Here is an 18,665-nt window from a genome sequence, read left to right on the forward strand (position 1 = left end):
CATAGGGAAAAATATTAAATAGTATCTCAAACTTGACATAATCCACGAGCAGTGCAGAGAAGTAAATGGGGAATTTTGAAGTAAATAATAAGTAGTAACCGAAATTGAATGCTTTGAGTTTGTAAATAATAGAATATGAACACTAGGACTGTGTTTCCCAGCTTCTCAACTCTGTAAATTTCTTGTGTCCAATCACTTGTTCTATTGCTCTGCATGTAAAGCTGACAAGATATGTATTATCAATCATCTTGTAAATGTGCTGATAAATCTCACCCTTTACCTTTTTAGTCTTAGGGTGTCATCTTATTTCTCTTTGTCTATAACTTCAGTTCAACTTTCACCTTTTGAGTCTTAAGTTGATTAGATAAGATGACAGAATAATAAGATAAATGTGAATCTCAAATTACTATCTTAATCCCCTTTTCCCAATATCAAACTCCCTTGTGAGGACTGTATCAAATATAGGCAATCCTTAAGCTTTTGTAGTAGATATGAGGTTAATTAATATGAATAGGATTAAGATACATGCGCTCACGATAGATGAATCTCTCACTTTCTTTATGTAGTTAATCCACCAGGGATCCCACAACCCTAGTTAAGGAAATTAGTCGCTCATGTTCATGTAACAATCCATGATAATCAATAAAAAACACATCTAATTAACTGCCCAATAATAATAAGAAGAAAATTCAAAGTCTTTAATTGAATAAAAACCCAAAAATCTCAAGAGTACAATCTCAAATAGCAAAGTATGTAAAAAGTTGTAAAAGTACTTTAAAAGTGCGTAATAGTGCATAACCAATAAAGTAATAACCCTAAGGTACTTATAGTATCTCAAAATAACCTTGAAATCCTAATTAAAATGGCATAAGAAGATTATGTCGGCACAAAGTACAACTTGCTTAGTCCACTCGTTAGGTCTTCTTACGAGTTGTACAGTGCTTGTTTTATGCACTCCAGTGACTGATTTTTCAAGGATTCAGGCTTCTGTTATCATTATGACTCATCCTCACGAGTCATATTTTTAGAATACGACTCGTGGTCTTCACTCGTCACCACCTGGGACTTAATTTTCCAATGCTCTGGACACTAGTTAGCTTATGATTGGTCACTACGAGTCGTTATTAGGCTTATGAATCGTATCTTTCCATGACTTTACCTCTGAATGGCTTCTTGAGTTTCTGTTCTCTTTATGGTTGCTTGTCACGACCCATATCGACATCTTATAATTCATACTCTCCAGTTGTATCCACTATTTACTTAACTTCACTGGCTTTTGTTACTATTTATGGTTGCCTGATTTTTGTTACTGTTGAGCTCACGACTACACCTGCGAGTTGTATGATGTGTTGACGACTTGTTCTCTAACTCGTAAGATGTACAAACCTCATCTTTTTCAGGGTTTTTTTCTTCTAATTTCATTCCAAGACTATTATTAACTTGTTTTACTTGCAATAACCACAAACCCACATCATATCTACAAAAATAAGCTTTCTACAAGCATGAATTTATTGTTTTAAGCATCAAAAGTATCAATTTTTTGCTATGCATCAAAGCTGCACCAGCAAAATGACTTAAGTTCCAATTTTCTGATCAAATGCTTGGTATTTATTTCATATCCCATGAATGGAAATAAACTATGATACCCTGCCAATTTTTACATCCCAGTCTCAATGGAGCCGTTGATATTTCCATCGAAGGTGGTTTTCATCGAATGTGGGTCTCAAACCTAAAAGACCATTTTAACCAAATTCGCCCAATAACCCAAAATGAGTTTGGAAGCCTTAGGATACAAAAGAAAGGTCCCTAAGTATTAATGACATTTTGGAGATAACAAAATTGTCAGAATTGGCATCCAAGACCATTTGATTGAAGTTTATGTCTAATACCCAACTCTCAACAACCAAAGCTCGAAAATAGGTAATTGGCTCTAAAACCCAAATAAACTTCCTAGTGATCAAACTGTCAGTGTCAGCAATGCATTAATGACTTGGGGAAGCTATGAAAAAGCTCTAAACATCCAAAAATCATGAAAACATGGGTTATTACTTGGAGGGTCATAACAATATCAAGTACTAAATAGAATTCCATTCGTGAAAGTAAACGATTGGGATGTACCCGAAGGTGCAAACAAGTAGGAATATTGGGCCCACATCTCACTCTTAATCTTCTAAGTTGCCTTCTCGGCTGGTCAGTGCCTCCACTAATCCTTAACCACTGGAATGTCTCTAAAGAATAATCGCCTGACGTTCCAGGCTAATATAGAGATTGGCTCCTCCATAAAGGCCAATCTCTCATCCAACTGGACTTAGTCCCATCAGAGAACATGAGACTTATTCAAAATGTAGCTCCACAACATAAACTCATGAAAATTTAGATAAATAGATGAAAATTCTTAGGGAAAGGCTAACTCATAAGCTACTTCTCTAACAGTTTGAAGTATTTGAAATGAGACGATATACCTTAAGCTAAACTTGGCCCTTTTCTCAAATGTCATCATGCCCTTCATGGGTGATACTAAAAAGAAACTTGATCACCCACTCTAAACCTCAAAGCGAAAAGCCTACGATTAGCATAACTCTTCTACATAATTTAGTTGCTCGTAGCCTATGTAAAATCACCCAACATTGTCCAAAGACTCATGAAATAAGTTAGTACCACGGGGGCTAACCTCAGAAGTCTCAACCTAACAAATTAGAGATCGATAATGCCAACCATAGAATACCTTAAATGGTGCTATTTGAATACTCAATTGGCAGCTGTTATTACAAACAAACTTTGGTGAGGCCAAATGTGGCTCCCACTAACCTTCAAACTACATAAAAAATTTGCAGAACATATCCTCTAAACGGATAGTCTGCTCCGACTGCCCATCAGTCTTAGGGTAGAATGCATTACTATGATCAACTTGAGTATCCAACTCCTCCCGCGCATCAGTCTGAGGGAGGAAAGTAGTGTTATGATAAACTTTAGAACCCAAGTCCTCCTGAAATCTCTGCTAAAAGGTAGAATTGAACATTGAATCTCTGTATAAAATAATGGACATGGGTACTCCATAAAGGCGAACGATATCTCAGACATAAATATGGGCTAACCTTTCGACACTGAGGAAAATTTGATTGGGGATGAAATAAGCTGATTTGACCAACCGATTTATGATGACCCAAATGTAGTTAGAACCAGGTGAAATGTGAGGCAACCTACTTATGAAGTCTACAGTAATCCACTTCCACACACCCTCAAAAATTGGTAGTCTCTAAAGAAAGCCACTAGGTTTATGTTGTTCAGCCTTAACCTACTAAAAACACAAACAACAAGCCACAAAGTCTGCCACATCCTTGTTCATACCTCTCCACTAATAAGTTTGCCTCAGATCTTTATACATCTTAGATGTCCTATGGGTGAATATAATATTTAGATCTATGACTCTCCCAAAGAATCAACTAAGCCAGGTCTACAACCGTTTGTAGCTTGTTGTTTGTGTTGTCAGCAGGATAAGGCTGAACATCAGAGACCTAGTGGCTTACTTTAGAGACTTCATACCTCTCTACTAATAATATTGCCTCAGATCTTTATACATCTTAGTTGTCCCAGGGTAAATATAATATGCATCTATGATTCTCTAAAATAATCAACTAAACCTGGTCTACAACCCTTGAAACACAAACATTACCAACAAATCTCAAAATGCCCCTAGAATCCATGGTAGCCCAATTGGACTCACCTCTCTGTACCCGATTGCGAATAACACAAAATTTACTATCCTCAAACTGATGACTGCTAATTTGCTCATAAAAAGTAGACCTAGACTCACTACTGGCAAGAACATTCCTGCAACAAAAACTATCAAGTTCAACCATCAGATTGGCTAGGTACTAAATGTCCAAAGTTAATGGCTGCTCATACACAGAAAGAAAGACCAAGCTACAAATACTCACCGACTTTCGAGTTAAGGAATTGGCTACTATATTGACCTTGCCTAAATGGTATACAATAGAGATGTCATAGTCCTTCTGTAACTCTATCACGACCCGATTTCTCAAGTCATGATGGCACTACTAAAACCCACCAGTAAGTAAGCCAACCCATAGTCCAAAATCGATAGTAATGGACTACCATGTGAAATAAATGAAGATAGTGGAATAATTTTGATAAAACACTAATATATACAAGATAGCCTAAAAACCTGGTGGAATTACTACAAGAGATTATAATGTAATAAGTATAAAACATAAAGTACTAAATGAATGTACAAGTATAACCCTTCTCTGAAGACAATATAGAGATCAGTCTAATCAATAATAGGGAGAATAATAATAGTCCAAATGTTAGGATCTCACCATAAACCTCTGATCCATTGCTACTCTACACGATGCACAAAACAATATTAAGAACCTATACTATGACCTGCACGCTAATAAAGTGTAGTATGAGTACCAAACACGTGGTACTCAATAAAAAACTACCGACTAAGCTATAAAGATAATGGAAATATGGATAACATATAAACAGGAATGTACACTATATCTAAATATCTAGGAAGCTAATATAATAAAACTAGAAAGACAATAAGGATAAACTATCGTACTCTAGTCGTACCCAGACACTAAAGAACTATACCGTATATCACTAGCCAATATAAAAATAAAGGATAGAAGAAGGATATATAGGAGTATATAAGTCCAATAATTGGATATATAACATGAATAAATGAAGTGGGGAATATATATACACACACATACACACACTAACTCAAAAGTACAACCTAAGGTAGTCATACTAACATCTTAAGGCCTTCTAATAATAGTAGTAACTAGTATTGACATAATCAAGGTCCCTAATTCACACATATAAACATGAGATAATTTTCCATAATATAAGAACTTAAGGTAAAGAAATCAACATCACACCTCTAACATCAGTATTAGTCCATAATCAACCTTCCACAAGCTAACCATAATAATAATAATAAATCAGCTAGTTCAGACAAATAATACTTTAATCGATCCCTATAACCTAGAAGGTTTAATCAACACATAACACATAGGTAGTAATACTCATAACCTATACCTATGCAACCCCCCATAAAGCTAATGGATAAAAGGACCAAATAATATATTGGTGATAGTGCAATATGCATGCAAGGATGAATCAAAAGTAAATCCATAATAAGATAATTGATTGGAGTTCCATAATGTAACCCAATGTACAAACCTCTTCTAACTCAATATCATGCAAAGGAATTACCTACGATGACCTCTCTTCTCCAGCACAATGGCTCATAAACGAAGGGGGCCCTAAGGTTTTCAAAAGTACCCATATACACTAACCTAGTCCTAATCTAGGATTTCCAATCATCGTTATTATCATCAATATACCCCGTCTAGAACCAAAGCGATATATATAAAATAAACGCACGGACTCAAACTGTGGCTAAAATAGTAGAAGCTTATGAACTCATTGCCTGGGGGTTGACTTCGAGATTCAATTATGATAAAAGTTTATAAATGGTCAGAATCTCTCTCGACCAAGGTAAATAGTAGTGGTAAAAGCGTGCACCAGAATCTATCTCGGTCAAATCTCTAAAATATCATTTTTAGTATCTAAAGCTCATTAATCATCCATTAAGGCGGTACGATTCCTGTTATGAAAGAATTTGTTTTAAATGTGAAAGTGGCAATAAATTCCTTTTTAGGAAAATAGTAGTAAAATCATGATTTTAGTTGTACCATTAAGTGAGCATGAATGTACCAAATCAAAGCCTGCCATGACTAGTATCCAAATAATATAATTATAAGAATCTAAACATATATAGATTATGACTACATCCTTTTCTATGATAAATAACTTATTAAGAGTCCAACAAATACCATGATAGCAGCCTTAGGGCCAATAATATATAACAAGCATAATCATAATACTATGATTCGATAACACATGATAATCCACTTAGTGAAGTAGTAAACCTTACACTAAAGGGTCCTTATACTCAACTATGTCTAACCTTATAGCAACCTAGGGTAATAGGATTCTATAGGTATAACAAATATTTCATCTTAAGGGTCGATTCACCCTTCTATCCATAAACTACTAAAATAAGCTAAATCAGGGTAATCCATCCTTAATCACATCCTAACATCCTTACTTAATATGCAACATATATAATGCATTATCTCATGAAGAAGAGTATATAGAAGCCTACCTGGATACCGAACCACAGGTCTTTGAGTCATATGCAAACTGTTTGTTTTTACTCCATGATCCCAAAATTGTTCTCGCTATCAAAATAATAACATATACGTCATTACGATTACAACAAGATCCATATTTATGTATGAAAATTTTGGTAAAAATTCAGATCTAGAATGGGCTTGTGAGGCCTTCAAATGGAATCAAAAGTTGAATCCATCATGAGGTCCGTTGGAGGATAAGAAATGTGCGCTCAAAAGTTTAGCACAAATGGTGCATGAATTAGGGACCTGATCAACTCCTTATGGTTGGAGATTAAAGAATAATTTCTAAGGATTTACCATGAAATAGAATGGAAATTGATGGAAAAATTAATGGAAAATGACCAAGGAGTGCTAGGCTAGCTTACCTTATCTTCAATGGATGATTCCTACTCTTTACCTATGTACAAGTTCTTAAATGGTGGAAAAATGGTGAGTAAATGAATGGGAATTTCAAGAAAAGATGGGGATTTAAAATCCTCTAGGTGTTATTTAAATGACTCAATGATCACTTACACGATCCACCAAAAATATCTGGCCTTTGCTTAATCAATCTTCATTTAAGCAACAAGGCCATTGCTTAAGTGGCTATGGCGGGTCCAAAGGTAATCCCTTAAGTGATCCCCTGGCCTCTTAACCAACAACCACTTAAGAGACCAAAGGTCTGCTTAAGTGGTTACACCATATGGTGCCATGTACAAAATTTGCTAAGTCCAAAATGGACTCTGATTTGGTGCTTGAGAATCGTTCGAAACCATGTGTACGCAAACACACTATGCTACCATAACAAATTTATCATTCTAGACTCAATGGGACCATCAAAACTTTCATCTGATATTTTTATGGCTAAATGTAGGGCCCACACCTAATAGTTTTATATAATCAAGCCAATTGCCCAAAATGAGTCTAGATGCCTGAACCAATGGTCACCCTAGCCTATAATGAATTTCGGAGCTGATGGTGTTATCGAAATTATCATCCGAGGTCATCTACTAGGGATTTGGTTTGTGACCAATTCCTTAACAATGAAAGCTCCAAATAGGGAAATAAGCCTAAAACAAAAATAAACTATCTGGTAACTAAACTGGTAAGTCATAAATGACCTATAACAGCTATATAAAGGCTCAAAATGCTAAAAATGCACATAGATTGAGAAAATGACCTAGAGGGTCATTATAATGTCCATTACTAAAATAGATTTTGTTCCTGAAAGTTAATGGATAAAAAAACATGAAAGCTTGAAGGAATGAGGCACTAGCATGCATGGTCTATGCACAACACCCAAATAACCTTAAAGAAGAGACAACACTTCCAAGGGATTTTTCCACAAGTATCTCTATTTCAACTGACCTCCTACCTTTACCTTCAAAAAAATATAAACTCAACTTAAACAATCACCCGGACTCCAACTAAATCGAGGAAGGCTAATGCACATAAATCTATAATGGAAAGCATAAGAATAAGCCCATAAGTTGCTACCTAGGCAAACAAATGGAGTTGGTTAAAGTTTACAATCAGTGCTAATTCTACAACTTGTCTTTATAACCCTCAAAACTAATGGTCAAAAGTCTAAAGAACAAATATTCACCACTTAACAATCCTCCCAAGGATATCCCTTCAATCCAGGATATAGCAATGCTTAATCCAACTCGAGCATACTATTCCTGTTGAGTGGATCATTTGAAATTTTGATAAAACTAAAATTCAAGTACAAGAGTAGAAGAAACCATCATTAAATACCAATAGGCTATCATCTGAACATCTATAATACAAAATCCATCTAAACTGAAGAAGACCAAACATACAGACATGGAGAAAGATTAGCCAACCTATAATTAAAACCCCAACTAAGACAAATTTTAAAATAATGGCTACACCTAAACTCTGCAACCCTTAGCTAAAATCTCAATGCCAAGGCTGATCCACTTGATCTAAACAATCCAAACTAATCCTATAGATGTGTAAGCATCCATACTATAAATATATCATAACCCATACGCGACCATTCTAAGGCATTAGATCCAAACTAAATCCACCAAGTCCAAACCGAGGGCAAACACATAAATAACCATCACTATCCAAGATCAGGCATATCCTCGGTAAATATATAACTGAAGAACAAAATCATAATAGAGTATAACCACAGGCTAAAAGCATAAGCAATCAACTCTGTATCTACTAAATGGCATGAATCATCAAATCATACTTAAAAACTCGCCAAGGCTACAAGTAGTACTGGTGGTAACAAGAACTCTAGCAACGCAGAGACATGTAACCTTAGACAGAAACTTATCAATCTAATACTATATCTCAGCAACTAACACCTAATTTACAAACTTAAGAAGTGGTAAAGGGAAGTATCACCTATATCTACCTCTCTTAACTCCACTTGACCAAGAATCACATCACGATAAGAATGAACTACCAATAGAATACGAATAACAAATCAAAGCTATCAACAGGAGATGACCTAAAAAACTTGAAAGGCAAGTACAATACCTTCCAACATAAACACTCTGACCACAACTGATTGATGAACTAGTCAAATTAGAAGAATGGATCCCAAACTAGTCAATCTAAAAAATGGGCTACAAAGAAGGAAAGTCAATGCTTAAATTTCTACAAACTGGAAGGTAAGTCCTAGAATCTCAATTCAAATAGACAATGTAACTAAATTTCTAACTCCAGAACCACAACCAACCCAAGGAAACCAACCTACCTTTACTACCATAGCCCATTCAAAAATTAATCTAGCATCGTCAATAAAAGAGGAAAACAACTGGCTTCACCTTTCCATAAGAAAGAAATTATCTAAATGAGCTAGCCGCCTATGCTAACAAACAAGAACCATGATGATAGAAATTCTAACTAGATAATACAAGTCTAGCCACCAATCAAGAAAGAATCAATTAACATCAAACTATATTAACAATAAGCAAAATAATAGAAATACCAATATAAAGAGTAGGTGGTATGACAACTGAAAATCAATAACAAGTACTACTCTAGGGACATAAGAAGACCAATATGCCACAGCAAATGGGATACAAACCCAACTGATATACCGTTAGGGAAATATCAATATTGATCCACTCAAATAAAAAAACCCTAATACACTTAAATAAAAAGGTAAAGTTAGGAAATAAAAGACACACCTATTGATGTCACCTAAAATATACCCTCCAAGAAGATACGATGTGGTCGTTGTCAAATTAAAGTAACCCAACTAGGTTAGGGTCAATCCTACGAGGAATAGGTTAATTCTATTTCTCAAACTTATTGAAGTAGGCAGAAGTGCAGACATAAATGGGGGGAATTTATAGTAAATAGTAAAAGTAAAAAGTTGTGAATACTTTTGGTTGTAAACAATTTGAGATAAACACTGGGACTGTGTCTCCCAACATCCCAACTCATTAGGTTTCTCGTGATAAATCCAAATATCTTATCGCTGCATATGCAAAATCTAACGGTATTACTAATGGTCTTGTGAACATATAGGTAAATCTTACCCTTCACCTTTTGAGTCTCAAGGTATTGCCTTACTGAACCTTGTCTTTGATCTAGTTTAACTATCACCTTATGGGTATTAAGTTATTAGACAAGGATTGATAGCCACAAATCACTATTTCAATCCCTTTTATACCAATCTCAATCTCTCTTATGAAGATGATATCAAATACAGGCAATTTCATATACTTGGCCACCACTACGAATGCAATTAAATTAAAGAAGATTACAATGCAAGTGTAAACATTGATTTAAAATAATCTCACACTTTCCCTACTTTATGATTCTGCCAGGACTCGCACAACCCTAGCTAAGGAAATTAGCCATTCATAATTGCAAAATAATCCATGGAATTCAATCAAGAAAGCATAGAAGTAATCTCACAATAATGAAGAGTAAAACCCAAAGTCTCAAATCAATTAATCAACAATCCCAAAGTCTCAAATTAATTAATCAACAAAAAAATAAAGAATAAATGGATTCCAAGATCAAAAGTCAATCTTGAAATCAATATGTGTTTGTGAATAGTATGGGTGCGCAAGCTAATTAAATAACATTACAAGAGTATTTATAGATTACATAAAAGCCTAAAAATCTGAATAAAAATAAACTGGGAAACTTGGGTTGGTGCCCACCTACGCTGCCACTTATGGGCCATAGGTGGCACCTAAGCCACTTATGTGGCCCATATAGGTGATAGGAAATATGATTCAGTAGATCCTCTAAACTTTGACCCTCTGAAACCTGTACTGGAACCTATGATGCTGTAACTGGTACCTACGAGGTGTAGGTGACCCTTCATAGGTAGCAGTACAAAGTCTTCAACTACTGGTTTTCTGAATTTCATCTGTCTGCTATACCTTATTACATAGGCCAGGTAGGTACAACCTACACCACGTAGGATACATCATAGGTGGCAAAAATTTAGCTTTCAAATCGTTTTTCATCAATTTAACTCCCAAAACCTTGTTCCCTACAAAATAAAAACAAAAAAAATCATATATACAACAATAGGTCTAAGTAATTGCATATTTCTTGGTTTTATGCAATGAAAGTGCCATCAAACCATGCCGCTTCACTTATCATAAAGGAATCTGCAGTCATATGACTGACGTACCTAAGGGACTACGAATATAGGCATGTCCAAACTTTGAATGAGTATCTAAATCACTAACCTAAGTCCTAAGTGCACTGCCTCTAACTGAAGGTTCCATAATACTATGTGCTTGGTCTGGACGAATTGAATAACTAACCATCCCGCATCGGGGAATCTTTGTGGATAATTGACCAATCCTCTATAGTTATAGAAAATCCCTAAAGCTCTAAACTAGTTAGAAACATGAGCAGACCTTAACTAGATGATAAACTAACATTGGGGGCACTCCCTATTGAAATGGCCATCCTTCCTACAATTGTAATAAACCTCACTCTAGGATTTTTGGCCCTCTAGCTCTCCACTAAGATCTTTAAAAACTTGCTAGATATAGTGATCATACCTACAGAAAGTGCTATAGTGAATGGGCGAGTACGCTCTAAAGGTATACCCAATGGCTCTGAGGTTAAAGGCGGAGCTAAAGAAAAATTATTTGGTGTCCCATTGCCCTGCGTGCTAGAGTCTGGAGTCTCACTCTGCTCCTCTATCACCATATCAATGCTAATACCTATATTACCTTGATGTTAGTCATCAGGCTCTATAGAATTGATGGGCCCTCAGACCAAGCCCGTGGTACTGTTGCCTGCTATCTAGATCTCCTAGAAGAACCTAGACATATTAAATCTCTCATAGTCTTAGTTTGGGTAGTCTCCATCGTAGGTACCCTCTTATCTACATCTGGTATCTAAAGCACATCGACCACATCATATAGCCTTTGAATCATGCAAGGGAATGACAAATTAGTCAAATCTCCATAGGCTTTTACATGTAACTCATACTTAAGGATGGAAAAAAAATGAAAATTATATCTAATCATAACACAAGAAACCTGTGCTTCTTCCTCCTACGTCAACATATTATCCAAAGTAGTGGGTATTAATCTATATCTAATCAGCAACCACTGGAACTTGGCCTTAAATATTAATAGGCCCTTCTTGATCACAGCATGCCCCTCAATCCATGGGGTCACATCACTTAGTAGTGAAATATAATTGGCTATCCACTTAGCCATCTCAATCCCCTCACTTTAGTGTTCAACCTTCTTCATGATATATCGAGCAAGTGCAATCCCCAGTCTTTGGTCGCACTCAGTTATAGATACATAAGTAATGTAATTTGGGCCAAAGATAATTTTATGAATAGTCTTTATTGATATGTCAACTCTGACCCTTCTATCCAGTGTGTGCTCAAGCTATGGATACCTAGAAACTCTGATCAAGCATGGATGTCTATGCATAGGAAGGACCATAATAGCTTTGTAGGATGCATATAATTCTCTTACAATAGCTAGGCTGTAAAAATCAAGTGGCCTAGTCATCCACTTTAGCTAATATCTCTCAAATATTTTCCACAACCGTGGTACTCAATTTAGGCATAATAGGTTAATTCGGTGCTCCTCATAAATTCACCTCGTAGGCCTTCCTACCTTCAAGATATAACTAATAATTGTAAATATATCCCACACACCTGGCACATACCACATCTGAGGTCCCTCCATAGGAGATGCATTTGAAGCTTGTGTAGGATCAGGACTCTGCCCCTTCTGTACTGACTTATCATGGGTAAACTATTTTGTACCCATTTTAGACTGGGTTACATCTGTCTAATGTATATATGTAGAGGAACCATCATCAGACTTGGGCACCATTGATAGATCCTCCTACTCCACCTTTTCGAATAAATCTTGGGACCCTTCCTTGGAATGGGGGTCTTGAGTGACAACCTGTGGAGTAGACTCAAACTCTGTCCCCTCCTCATCCTTATCATCATCAAGTAAAGAAGTATGTGGTGGTGAAATACTAGATGACTTTATCCTCGACCAAGCTGCATCTGACTGAGCAACCTGATGAGTCTGTCCTTTCATGACTCTATGTGTTCAACTGCAGCGTCTTGTTGTCTCTGCCTCAGGTACTCCTCCACTGAACCTCTAGGATCGGGAGAATCTTCTTAGATCCTCAAAGTACTGGCCTTCATCTTATTCATAGCCTTAGGTACCATATGTATCTAAAAAGCTAGTTGTTAGTTTCAAACAGTGAGGGATAGAAAAAGTTGAAAAAAAACTCAAAATTTGAAAATTTTTAATTTTTCCTTAATTTTCACACCCCTATAACCTATTTGAAATTCTAACAAGACCAACGTACACAAACATTCTCAACTATTGGTATTATGTTTATTCAATCAAGTTCAACTTTTGATTGGGGCCTAACTTTTGATTTTTCTTCTAAACAAGACTGAATATTAAGTTTTAGGGCTACTTTAAGGCTCCTACATACAAGCATGATATTTAATATATATTTTTCAATGGAATATAGATATCAACTTATTTAAACAATTGATAGAGCAATACATAACCAATAGAAGCTGAGAAAATTGTCTTTTATATGAACTAGAAACGAATAATGAAGAAGTAAAGAAAACCAAAGTTGGAATGTGTTTTTAGCATGTCAGAACGAGTTGGTATGTCACATAAGTCATAATTAAGCCTTTGCTTAATTGTGGGGTTAGCTGGTATTTTAAGAGGGAAGTTTGAATTCAAAGAGAAAAGTGAAGTTTTAAGGATTAGAATGAGTTACAATGAGGTTAAGGTTGTTTAATTATAGGTGGGAGCCATTTTTGGTCATTTGTAAGTCTTTTTGGGCCTAAAATTTAAATTAAAAATTGACCCCACAGTGGGCCAACCCGCAAAAGCTACTTGCAGCCTACACCTGTGGTCAGACTATGGGCGCAGGTGCCACCTGCGGCTAGCATGTGCTAGGCCTAAAATTTTGGCCCACTTTTTTGCAGTCCAGACTTGATGTTGTAATATTTTCCAGCTATTTATGGTCCTGTAACCTAAGTTTGCAGTCCTAAAAGAAAAATTAGATGCCAAAGTCCACAACCTTACACCTTTTGTTCATCCTCAAAATTTCAAATTTTTGGCTTATTACTCAACTTACCGTGTGGGACTTGAGACTATGATGGGTTGATCACATTGCCCACTTACTTGGAAATCGATAAATATAGCAATTTTCTTTACCATAATCTGGGTAAGTCCATAAGTTAAAAACCTACAAAAGAGAAAAACAACAAAAAATTGAACACTAAAATAGTGGGTTCCTCCTACTCAGTGTTTGATTTAACATCTTGGCACGATGTTGCAATGATGATTACTTAGACTTCACCAACAAGCCCGTGGGTTGCCTCCCATATAGTTCTTTAGTTAGCATCACGGAATTCATCAAGATACCCATAGGAATATCCTCCGGGGTAATCAATAGAGTTAATCACCAAAACTACCCTCATATCGGTTGGCTTCTTTATTAACTTTTGGATGTTGAATGTAGCCTTCTCACTAATTACTCAGAATTTTAGCTCACCTATCTTCATTTCAACCATAGCTTAACCTGCGGACATAAATAGTCTTCCCAATATAATGGGCATCTCGGTATCAACCTCACAGTCCAAGATTCTAAAGTCAACTAGAAAGATAAAGCTATCTACCCTCAGTATAACATCAAAAAATATTCCTATAGTCCACTTCACAGTGTGGCCAGCCATCAATAGCTGTATCAAACTCAGTTCTTGAGGGTTCAAGCTCAATTGCTTGAATATGGCCAGTGTCATCAAATTAATGTTGTCACCTAAATCACCCAAGAATCTATAAAATTAGGATGACCCAATAGTATATGGTATAGTGAATGCACCAAGATCACCCTTTTTCTATGCCAAAGACCTAGTCATGACTGCACTGTAGTACTGCATACGATCAACATCCTCAAATATCTCTTTTTTAACCTTATGACCAATATTTCATGAACCTGATGTATCCATACATCTGATCCAATGCCTCTAGAAGAGGTATTTTCAAGTTTAATTCTTTAAACAAATTAATGAACTTCTTGAACTTACCTTCCTCTTTCTTCTGGCTCAATCTTTGAAAATAAGGTAAGGGCAGTATCGAAATTTGTTTGATTCCTAGCTTAATGATTGGACCCTTACATTTATTTTTAACAGCTTTACCTTTATCATATGTTACAATATCAGACTTAACAACATGTGTCTTATCAATTGCTTCTGCAATAAGTCATGGCGGATCAATAGTAGTAATGCCACCCCTTGTGGTAATAGCAAGTACATGACCATTGTTTTTTGAATTTTGAACCATGTTGCTCAAAGGGGTACCTAGCTACCTCTGGTTCAGAGCTGCTGACATTTTCCAAAACTAGTGCTGTAACTGCATGATAGCAGTGGCATATGATTCGACATTTTGGGTCAATCCTGAAATGTCAGCCTTAATCTCCTTAAGACTGATCTCTTGATTTTCCTAACCCTTCACTAGCTTAGCCAGCATCTTTAACATTCTAGATTCCTCATCTCATCAAACAGGTGGAATATACCTATCTCCATTTTCTCTATAGCCATTCTTCTTTTTCCAGTCACTATATCGCTCTCTACTACAGTCTCTGTATCTATCATAATAGTTTCTACCTTTGTTCCCTTGTCCTTGGGCTCAGAAACCCGCTATCTGATGATCTAGATAATTTGTTTCGTCCTCTAATTTTGACTTGTAAGCCTTAAAAAATGACCCTTGTGTTGCTACTGTATTTACCTTTTCGAAAGTTGTTGCAGCAAGTTGCTTTGTAAGTATCCCAAGATCAATTCTTAGTAATGCAATCTATTGCGCTACTATGTCATTAACTACCTTTTGGTTTCAAGAGTCACCAATAGCATAAGTTCTAAATCCCCTCTCATCCTCTCGATTTTAACACCCTTGGTTAGTGAGCAATATCTGATCTAACATATCTGAATCTATATCCCACCATAGTCTCATAAATTCTCCTCCAGATATGATGTCTTCCATGGATCTGGAGCTGAGGGTCAAGGTACTGTAGAATATCTAGAATAAGCTCATCCCTAACAACCGATGGTTGGGCACCATACTAAGATTTTTAATGAACCTAAACCATGCCTCGTACAAAGAATCTAACTGCAGCTGCCTGAAATTATAAATCTCTTCCTTAAACTACAACTTCCTGTAAGGAGGAAATAACTTGTTCAAGAATTTGTTGCGCTACTTGTTCCATACAGTGATAAAGCCTCTTGGCAGTTCCCTTAACCATAAAGATGCTTCTCTTGTAGTTGACACGGGGAATACCCTCAGTCTATGCACTTCCTTATTCACTACTGAATTTGTATATAAACTATAGATCCTGAGAAAATTAGCAAGCTGCAAGTTTGCATCATATGTAGGAAGACCTGCAAACACACCCTTCTGATTTAGAAGTTAGATCACTACACTCGTTATCTCAAACTTGATACCTAGGGGGAAAACATAAAACACTATTGCTCTAGTCTCTGCCAGCTCAACATATCCCAAGTCTTCTTTGTCATATAGATATGGCTGAACATATTGATATGCTAGGATTAATTGAACGAAAGCACCTCTAGCTCTGCTCTAGTTTCCACTGAGTGCTTCTCGGTGGTCTGCTGCTTGTCTCTGCTGAGCTAGCTCTACCTACCAAGCTACTTATTGATCTGTTTCCATTACCCTTCTCTTGGATTTAGCCTAAGCGAATATCACCAGTCGACAATCAATAATTTCATGCATTTCTTTAGGAGAAGGGGGAGGTACAACATCACAAACCCCTTTAGGAAGTTCATCTCTTTTATGCTCAGGAATTCTACCAGGTGTTTGTAGGATCTTCTCTGGATTCGGATTCAGTGGGAGTAAGGGATTGCCTCTGCTCTATGTGGTAGGCATACATTGTCATATTCCTAACTAAGGAAAAGAATAAAAACCCAAAAACTGCAACAACTTCGAGTCACAAATCAATATTGTATTCCCGACAACGGCACAAAAATTTTGATGATTTCCAAACAACACCTCCTATTAGATAACAATATGGTCTCTATCAAAATATAGTAACCCAACAGAGGTTGGGGTCAAATCCTAAGGGAACACGTGGCTTTGCAGATCTTAGTAGTTATAGTCCACAGGCAGAATAAGAAAAGTATATGGAGGGGGGGTGTAGTAATCTTGAGCAAGTAACTATATTAACTTCAATTGTAATCAGTGTAGGTGAACACTAGGATTGTGTTCCCCGTGGCTTCTAAACTACGTAGGCTTATTGTTCTTTGTTGAACCAACTTGATACTTTACATATAGAATCAATAAGTTATGTAACTTCTATAGTCTTTTGGATGAGAAGAAAGATTTCACCCTTTATCTTTTGAGTCTCAGGATGTCTCCGTACTAACCTATTTCTTGATCCCAGTTAACTATTACCTTTTGAGTCTCTAGTTATTAGATCAAACCTAATCATCTTACTAAGATAGAACCTAGAAGCGTGGATTGACAGTCAAACTCAAAATTACTATTGTCATTGTTTTCCTAGTCATTACTCTTCTTTTGGAGTAAGCAACAATATCTAGAAGGGATCCTAATCTGTGCACCCATTAGGAAAACTGTCATAACAAAGACAAAGCAATACATGCATGGGTATCGGTTCAGAACACAATGAAAGCACTTCTCCTACATTGTCAATCCGCTAGGGTTTCCACAACGCAAACTATGGGTTTTAGTCGCTCATGCTTGTGAAGAAATCAATAACATTCATATATGAAATCATAAATGAAATAACAATGATAAAATTAGTAAAACCCACAACCATAACTAAATTAATGAACCAAAGTCAATACAAGAAAATTTCAAGATCAAAATCGGATCTTGGAATCAAAATGTGTTTGGGAATATCAAAATTATGTCACTCGTACTAAAAAGTACATAAAGGGTATTTATGGTACATGAGGAAACCCTAAAACTAAAGCCTGAATGAAATAGGAAAAAATTAGGTTTGTGGCCACATGTGGTCCACACCTGCAGTTTGTTAATGGGAACAGGTAGTACCTATGGTCCCGACACTAGCTGCAGGTATCAACCACAAGTATTGGATGGAAAATTCCTACAAGTTCATCTCTCGAGATTTTAGACTTCTAGAACCTTCTTTGCCTACTTTCGGTCTATAGGTCTTACATGCGGTTCGTAGGTTGACCTATTAGGTGTTGGGAGTCATCTTTTCAGCTCTTCTTCGATTCTCGAACAAGCTGGAAAGCATCCCGAATATCCATAATTGCTCCAAAAATAGCCAAAAATACCTTTTTTTAAAATCTTTTTAACGAACTTACCATCCAAAATATGATTTCCTACCAAACATACCCAAAAAGCATAATATCTAACAAAATAACCTCAGAAACTTGCATCTTTTCTTCGTTTTAAGCATTGAAAGTTCCTTTATTTCTATAGCACATCAACATCTTCGCATAATTCTCTGCTAAATAATTAGTCCTCACTGGCAAGAAGTGAGTAGACTTAGTCATCCTATCAATAATTACCCAAATTGAATCAAACTAATTCTGAGACCAAGGAGACAGGTAACAAAGTCCATATTAATCACTTCCCACTTCCATACAGGAAACTCAATTTCTTAATAAAATCCTACTGGCCGTAAGTGCTCAACCTTTACTTGTTGACACACCATAGATTTAGCCACATAACTGGCCATATATCGCTTCATAATTTTCCTCCAATAAACTTCCATAAGATTACGATACATCTTCATCAAATTAGGATAAATGGCATAACATGAATTATGATAGTTAGCCAAGATCCTCTCTCAAAACATATCTACATCAGGAACATATAATCTGCCTTGGTACCACAAAATACCATGAACACCAATCTCAAAAGTTACAACCTTCTGTTGTCCTACATCTCCATTAATCTTTATTAAGATAGG

Source organism: Capsicum annuum, chromosome 12, assembly GCF_002878395.1.
Source record: "Capsicum annuum cultivar UCD-10X-F1 chromosome 12, UCD10Xv1.1, whole genome shotgun sequence".
In the NCBI taxonomy this organism is placed as follows: Eukaryota; Viridiplantae; Streptophyta; class Magnoliopsida; order Solanales; family Solanaceae; genus Capsicum; species Capsicum annuum.